The sequence below is a fragment of the Talpa europaea genome, assembly GCF_964194135.1.
Source record: "Talpa europaea genome assembly, chromosome: 4".
Lineage (NCBI taxonomy): Eukaryota > Metazoa > Chordata > Mammalia > Eulipotyphla > Talpidae > Talpa > Talpa europaea.
In genome coordinates this window covers 106,246,592-106,254,692 of record NC_140070.1, presented here as the reverse complement: position 1 = coordinate 106,254,692, position 8,101 = coordinate 106,246,592, and positions in this window count along the sequence as shown.

Genomic DNA, 8,101 nt, shown 5'->3' with positions numbered 1-8,101 from the left:
CATCCATTAGGACGGCTGTTCTTTAAAAAAAAAATGGAAGAAAACAAAAAACTGTTAGTGAGAATGTGGAGAAACTAGAACCCTTGTGCCTTGTTGGCGGAAATGTAAAATGGAACAGGTGTCATTGAAAACAATATGTGTGTTCCTCAAAAAATTAAACGTAAGATTGCCATGTGATCTGGAAATTCCATTTTTTAATACATGTCCCAAAGAATTAAAATAAAGACTTGAATATATATATTTATACACTAAGTTAATAATAGCATTATTCACAATAACCAAAAGGTAGAATTAATCTAAATGTCCATCAACAGATAAATAAAATATGACATATACATCTAGTGAAATGTTAGTCAACCTTAGAAATCATTACGACAGAAGGTAGAATGGATGGATGGATGCCAGGGAATGGGAATGTGGGAAATGAGGAGTTATTATTTAATGGATACAGAGTTTCCACTTGGGATGATAAAAAGTTCTGTAACGAATAGTAGTGATGGTTGCACAACAGTGTGAGTGCCCTTAATGCCACACAATTGTACACTCAAAAACTGGTTAAAATGGTCAATTTTATATTATGTATATTTACTACAATGACAAAAAAGGAAAAAATACACCAATAATTCCACACTACAATGTGAATAAGCAAAAGATGTAGAGACACTTCACCAAACTACAATGAGATGACTGTAGTAATTCAAGGAGCTACAAATAAAAAGATCAAGGAGTTATTTTTAATATATAAAATTGGAGAAATTATTTTAATATCCAGTTATGGTGTTAGTATGATGAGTATGCTCATAATAGAAATATAAATGTGAGATTATGAGAAAAGATATTTCAAAAATTCACATTCATTAACCCCAAATCCAACCATCTATTCTAAGGAAATAATTGGAGATGTATATAGATACTGGTAGAACAAACCATTTAAACAAGGAACTCATGACATGCGGGAGCAAACTCTGCAAATATTTTTGGCGTGGATTCCCGGGAGAGTGCAGCAAGTAATAAGAATCCAAGTCTGGACTATACCAGGTGTGTCTGAGGAACAACAAAGAAGCTAACATGCCTGGCTGGTGTGGAGTGAGCAAAGGGTTGAATGTTAGGAAATGAGATCAAAACATTAGGGGGGATAGTTCAGAGAGGCCCTTTAAGATCATCATGAGGAATTTGAATTTTTGCCCTAACTGGAGAGTCCTGAGAAAATTTATGTACTTAGGCTATAATCCAAGTCTTAAAAAAAAAAATTGTTTAGATGCATTTTATTCCCCATTCAGGTCAGTCAGGTATTGTGGTGACTTTATGGGATTCCAGACTTTGGTTCTCAAGAAGGCCCAGTTTTTGAATGAGGACAGAACCTGGTACTTTATATTTTAATGGCATAGCATGCCTTCCTTGGGATAAATATTTTCATCAGTCCCACATACAGGGTGCTAAGTTTTGGCACATCCATTAACTTCATTGCTACATTTAGTCTCTCTTCCCAAGGCATCAGCTCTAGCCTTATCACTTCTTTTCAGAACACTGGGACAGAAAGGGTTATACAACTAAGAAGACAGTCTAGGCTCCACCCATTGCCCTGTGTCACAGAGCTCCTTGGTTATTGATTGACTCAGTATGACTCAGGCTTGGGGGATATCACCAGTGTAAGAGATGAAAGAAGTGCCATGGTTTGGGTCTCTGTGGGAGTCAGTTCTCTCAGGTGTCTCTCATCACTGGACTCCTCTATATTACCCAAGATGGCAGATCTGAGGAGTGCTCATGACATCTGGCTTCAGTGCAATAGCCATCTGGGATTTCAAGTGGGCTGCTCCTTCACAGCTCAGGCATGCTCTCCAGAAGTCCTGGAGTCCCACTGATAATCTCAGTTTTAAAAGGAGCTGGGGGCTCCCTGGTGGCACAGGCAGTTGAGTGCAGCACTGTGAAGCTGTCTGCAGCCTCTGCAGTGTGGGTTTGACCCCGGCCGGCCGTGGAGATACCCACATGGTGCAGCAGACCTCTCCTGTTTCTCCCACTGCTCCCCTCAGCAGTGTATTTCAGTCTGCCTATTCTGTACCCCTCTCTGTCTCTGGTGAATCCTCTCACCCTCCTGCGCCTCTGGCCTGTACCCTGGTTCTTGTATGCATAAATAAATAAATCTTTAAAAATAAATAAATAAACAAAAGAAGCCGGAGAGGAGAAAGCCTATATTGTGAAAAGCGTAAATAAGGATGTTTAAAAAATGTTGTAAAAGGAGCCCTGACTCCTAAGTAGTTGTTGCAATGTCCAGGCAAGAGAAGGTGATGGCTTGGACTCATAAGATTCTGTTTTTGAAGGTAGAGCTGATGAACTGGATGTGGGATATGAGATAAAGACAGGAGTCAGGTTGTTATCAAGCCATGGGCTTGCTGCATAAAAATGATTATTGTGATAACAGGTTTTGAGAAAAACCTTTATAGCAAGTTGACTGGCCAGGAGGTGAAAGGAAAACTTCGTGTTTCCACGTTTCAGGAAGACATGAGGTTTTCCTGAGAATGGCGCTTTGGGCAGGTTTTTTTTTTTTTTTTTTTGTCTTAGTGTTGGGGAGGCTAGAGGTCTGAAATCAAGTAATCTTCTCCCCATGTCTCTCTCTCTCTCTCTCTCTTTTTTTTAAAGATCTATCTATTCATCCATACAAGAAATGGGGCATAGGCCAGAGTCGCAGGGGGTGAGAGGATTCACCAGAGACAGAGTAGGGAACAGAACAGGCAGACTGAGTGAAATACACTGCTGAGGGGAGCAGCGGGCGAGACAGGAGAGGTCTGCTGTGCCATGTGGGTTGCTCCCTGGTCGGTGATTGAACTCATACTGCAGTGGCTGCGGCCAGCCCCATAGGTTGCGCCTTAACCCCTTGTGCCACCAGGGAGGCCCACTTTGGGCAGTTTTTAAGGGTCTGGGAAACAAAGTATAAAAATATAAGGGTATGGTCTTGTTGATTGCTCTCTGCTAAATCATGGTGTACCTCAAACTGGATCCAGAAATGTAACAAAACTGAGCACGCCTCCCTGCTAAACATTGTCTGTTTAACCGTGAGCTGGGCACCTTGGTTTCATTTCACATGGTAGTTTTCAGTCTGGGTCTTTAAGAAGTCACCTTGAGGAACGTGAACATTCTTCTGGGTCTATGCTCTGATACACGACTTACTAACATGAAAATTTTGGCTTTTTCTCATATAAGTTGGGTCCAGGCATTTTTGTCAATTGTTTCATTCGCATAAGCCCTGTTGTTCGTGCCAGATAAGCAGAAACAGCAAATTCTGACTGCCACCGTTTCGAGGTAACTCCAAGGTTCTCATCTGAGCAAAAGGTTATCAACCTTGGAGGGGCACAGAGAATTTTGTTAGAGATGTAACAGTTAGTTCTCAAGGTCCCCAGAAATGCAGTTGGAGGATAAATCGCAAAGTGGGGGGAAAGGAAGAACAAAAGTGCTTAATATTTAATTTTGCTTGATTCTACTCTTCTAACAAAAAGCTGAAGCTACTGATTGGGAGGAATATGGCTACATGAACCCCAACACAGAGGGGTTCAGATACTCCGTGGCTAAATCAGTGACGTGTCAGCTGTATGTAACAGAAAACCTAGATATTTCCTCACATAATGAGCAATTCACAGGGAAGAAGTTCAAGGCTGGGGCAGTGACTCAACAACTTCATCGGGTTCTCTCTGTGTAGCGTGTTGCCTAATGGGTCCAAGGTGCCACCCTAGCCAGCATGTGGAGATTCAAGGCAGGAAAACAGGGTCAGAGCTGAGCCAACTGTGTCTTTTCCCCCTTTTATCGGGAAGGCAAGAACTTCTCTAGAAATCTGCAGTGGACATCCTCTTCTTATGTCTCCTTGACCAAACCGTGTCATGAAGTCAACCCTAGAAACGAAGCCAGGAAATTATTTAGCTTCCCCTCCACCCAAAGTGGAATTTTTCAATAACAAAAAGGGAAAACATGGAGCTAAAATGAGCACTAAGCACTGCTTCGATTAAGCAATGAACCTGAAAGCGTGATTAGAATCACCCACCTTCTTGCCTGGGTTTCTGTGATCTCGTAGTCTCAAAGCCAACCCTGCAGTCTCCAGCACAAGTGGGGGAAGGGGGCCTTGCTGTTAGAAGTGACAGTGATACACAGCAGCCAGAGAAGGCTTCAGGCAGTTCTGCTGAAGAGCCCAGCCTCTGTGATGTCACCCCGGAACCTCTTTCCTTTCACTGGTCTGTAGCCCCTTTGGTCATGGGGCTCCTGGAGCCAGCAGGGAGGAGGGAGCTGCGTGGCTCTGATCTCCCCTGGGGTCACAGGAGGTCCAGCCATGTCTCTCTGGAAGGATGTCATGCCCTTCATGAAGGAGCCCCATCCCTCACCTCAGGTCCAGCTTTCCTGGATCCTCCCGAGCCTGTTTGCTGCCTTTAATGTAGTGCTGCTGGTGGTTTTCAGTGGCCTTTTCTTCGCATTCCCGTGAGTCTCCCACACAAGCTGACAGATTTCTTAGAAAAAGACAGAGGGCCTCCCCGGTGGTGCAGCGGGTTGAGCGCAGCACTGTGAAGCTGTCCGCAGCCGTTGCAGAGCTGGTTCGATTCCCGGGCCGGCCAGGGAGATTCCCACATGGCACAGCAGGTCTCTCCTGTCGTGCCCGCTCTCCCCTCAGCAGTGTGTTTCAGTCATTCTGCCTGTTCTGTTCCCCGCTCTGTCTCTGGTGAATCCTCTCACCCTCCCGCGCCTCTGGCCTGTACCCCAGCTCTTGTATAAAAATAAATAAATCTTTAAAAAAAAAGAAAAAGAGAAAGACAGAAAGGGAAGCATAATGGTCGTACAGAGGCGGGGGCGTACAGAGGAGGGGTCACTGAAGGGGGGATATTCTAGGCTGGAGGAACTGAATGTGCAAAGGCACAGAGGCATAGAGTGCTTGTACATTTGGGAGTTGCTGGTGGCTGGAAATACTGGGTGACAAGCGGTGGAACCTCTATGGATCCTTGATAGCCTGAATGGTTAGTGAAGGTTTTAAGGTCTGTGGGTCCTGATCCAAAGTGGACTGTGTCCTGGGGGACTTTGGGCGGCTCCAGATGGGGGTTGAATCCTGCTCTGGTCTCAGTTGCAGGTGGTTGGCTCAGAACGGGGAGTGGACCTTTCCCATCCTCACCGGCGTGCTCTTTGTCCTTGCTTTCTTCAGTCTTGTTTCGCTCAATTTCTCAGACCCTGGCATCTTGCATCAAGGTGAGGTTTGGGCCCCCTAGGAAGGTGGCACCCAATGGGCCCTGCCCACAGGCCCACAGGGATGATTCCTAATGTGCTCCCCCCTTCTCCCCTCCTCGGGCTTCAGGGTCCCTTCACCCTATATCATTTACTCCAAGTGTGCTTCTGACACATCATTTCCCAAGCCACTGAGATGTGGAACAACAGAATTCTACAAGTTTTCCACTTGCCGTGCAGGGGAGAGCTGGGGCAGACTGGGACAACAAACTAGCTCTTTCAAAACCACTCAGTTCTCTGTTCCTTCTTCCCACTGCACAACCACTTAAAGCATCAATCATGATTGCAAAGGCTCAAGTTCTCCTCTGGTGGAAATTCACCTGCCCTTTGACTGCCCATCTCTGAACTGGGTCAGCTTTCTCCGTGGGGACGAGGGATTGCCCTGTCTACCAGCTCCCCACCCTTCCTGGTGCTCAGTGAAGCTGTGGAGCTGCCCCCAGAGCAACGGGGTGGTGGAAGGCAGCTGCCAATCCTCTTCCCATGTCAGGCTCCAATGAACAGAGCCCCATGATGGTGCATGTGGTGTGGGTGAACCACAGGGCCTTCCGCCTGCAGTGGTGTCAAAAGTGCTGCTTCCATCGCCCACCACGGACATACCACTGCCCCTGGTGCAACATCTGTGTGGAGGTAAGTACTCCCCTCACCTGCCTACCTATCTCTGCCAGCACTGGCTGGGACCAGAATCCCTCTCACATGGGGACTAGTGGCAGCTGTGAAACTCCTTCCTGGACTGCTAAAGGCCAAGGATGGCAGCAACTCCCAGTCACTCTTTTTTTTAAAAAAAGATTTATTTATTTATTTGTTTGTTTGTTTGTTTGTTTATTTGTTTATTTATTTATACAAGAACCGGGGTACAGGCCAGATCCACGGGAGGGTGAGAGGATTCACCAGAGACAGAGCGGGGAACAGAATAGGCAGACTAACGAAATACACTGCTGAGGGGAGCAGTGGGCGCGACAGGAGAGGTCTGCTCTGCCATGTGGGACCTTTGCCGGCCAGCCAGCCGGGATTGAACCAGCGCTGCAGAGGCTTCGGACAGCTTCACAGCACTGTGCTCAACCACCTGCACCACCAGGGGAGGCCCCACTCTTGCTCACTCATGCATGTCTCTGGCTGGCATCTGCCATGGCAGGCTGGCCCTGGCCTGCACAGATGCTGACATGCACAGGGGCATCTACGTCTGTACTGGGCCTGGTCAGGCGAGCCGGAGGAAATGTGCCCCTTAATTCTGGGACTGGCTGACATGGGAAACTTCAGGTCCTCGGGCTGGCTGCAGGCTTGGCCTGGGGTTGGAGTGCCTTGCCTTTCCAGGCCAGAGGGTCTCCTGGGCTCTGAGTGCTTTCACTCTTGGGCATAGTCTGCAAAGGCTTCTAGGTATGTTTTCTGGTCCTTACAACCCTGGGAGGCTTACTGGGTAAGGTATTATTTTCCTCACAGAGGCACAGTGATATTCCATATCCTTCCCCAAATCACACCAGAATATGTCCCAGGGAAAACCAGGCAGGCCTTGTCGCTGAAGACCTCTTGACAGGCAACTTTGTGGCGCCACAGAACCCCAACAGTGCTCTAACCACAGAAATACCAGTTTTAGGGATTTTTTGTGGCTCAATTTTGCCCTGGGGTCAGCACCAGTGCATGGGGCCATGGTCAGGGACCTGTGAAGGGGGTGTGTGTGTGGGGGGGCGCAATGTAAGGCTTCAGATTTGGGCTGGACGGAGGCTGGCCCAGAGGCTGGGTCCGGAGGCCTGTCCCCTCTCCTTCTCTACCAGGACTTTGACCACCACTGCAAGTGGGTCAATAACTGCATCGGTCATCGCAATTTCCGCTTCTTCATGCTGCTCGTCCTGTCCCTGTGCCTCTACTCGTGCACCATGTTGGCTACTTGCTTGGTCTTCCTGGTGCGCACGGCCCACATGCCCTTCTCCACAGACAAGGCCATAGCGTATCCTGACGGCCCCCTCCGCAGCGGGGCGGGGATAACGAGGGGCGGGACAGCGTGGGGAGGAGCTAGTGGGGGCGGGATTAGGGCGAGAAGTCTAGGGAGGTCCAGTCCTGACCGGGTGGGGGTGCATGAGGGGAATGGAGGGGATAGGAGGACCTGCAAAGCGAAGCGTGGAGAATGTGGCTGGATCTGAAAGGGCAAGAGGTGGGCAGGCGGGTGGGGGCGGGGGTGGTTAAAGATGGCACCGGGCCTGGGCAGCTGGGTGGCTGAGGTTTAAGCATAAGTGGAGCGCAGAGAGTGGGTGGCCCAGGCTGGTTGGGGGACGCGGGCTGTTGGGGAGGCTTGAGGGGCGAGGAAGACTGTCCTGCCGTGCCGCTCCTGAGCCCGTGCGCAGCATCGTGGTGGCTGTCCCTGCCGCCGGCTTCTTGGTGCCACTCCTCCTGCTGTTGCTGGTCCAGGCCAAGTCGGTGAGCGCAGGCGAGCGCTCCTACGAGGGCAAGGTACGCGGGGCCCGCGCGCCCGCCGCCGGGTACGCGGGGAGGGGGTGGTCGCTTTGCGCTTCGGCTCCTCGGCACTTGCCGCTCTTTCTGCACCGCCCTGGTTCCTGCAGCCTGGCTTCCCTATATGGTGGGGGTCGTTAGCCCTTTCAGACCTGATTTTGCTCAAATCTCACCTACTATTTTCGGAGCTCGATGGGCACTCTCGCGCCTGGGCGCACTCCTAGTGCCGCCTGTGTGCCAGGCCGCGCGCGCGTGGTGAGCGATGGTCCTGAGGTGGGGCTACACCCTGCACTTATGTGGATAAGACTCTGACATAAGGATAACACCCTCTAGTCACCCGTGAACACGAGAGGGGTCTGCTCAACGTTGTGTAGCGCAGAGCCAGAGAGGGAATTCACTGTTGATTGAA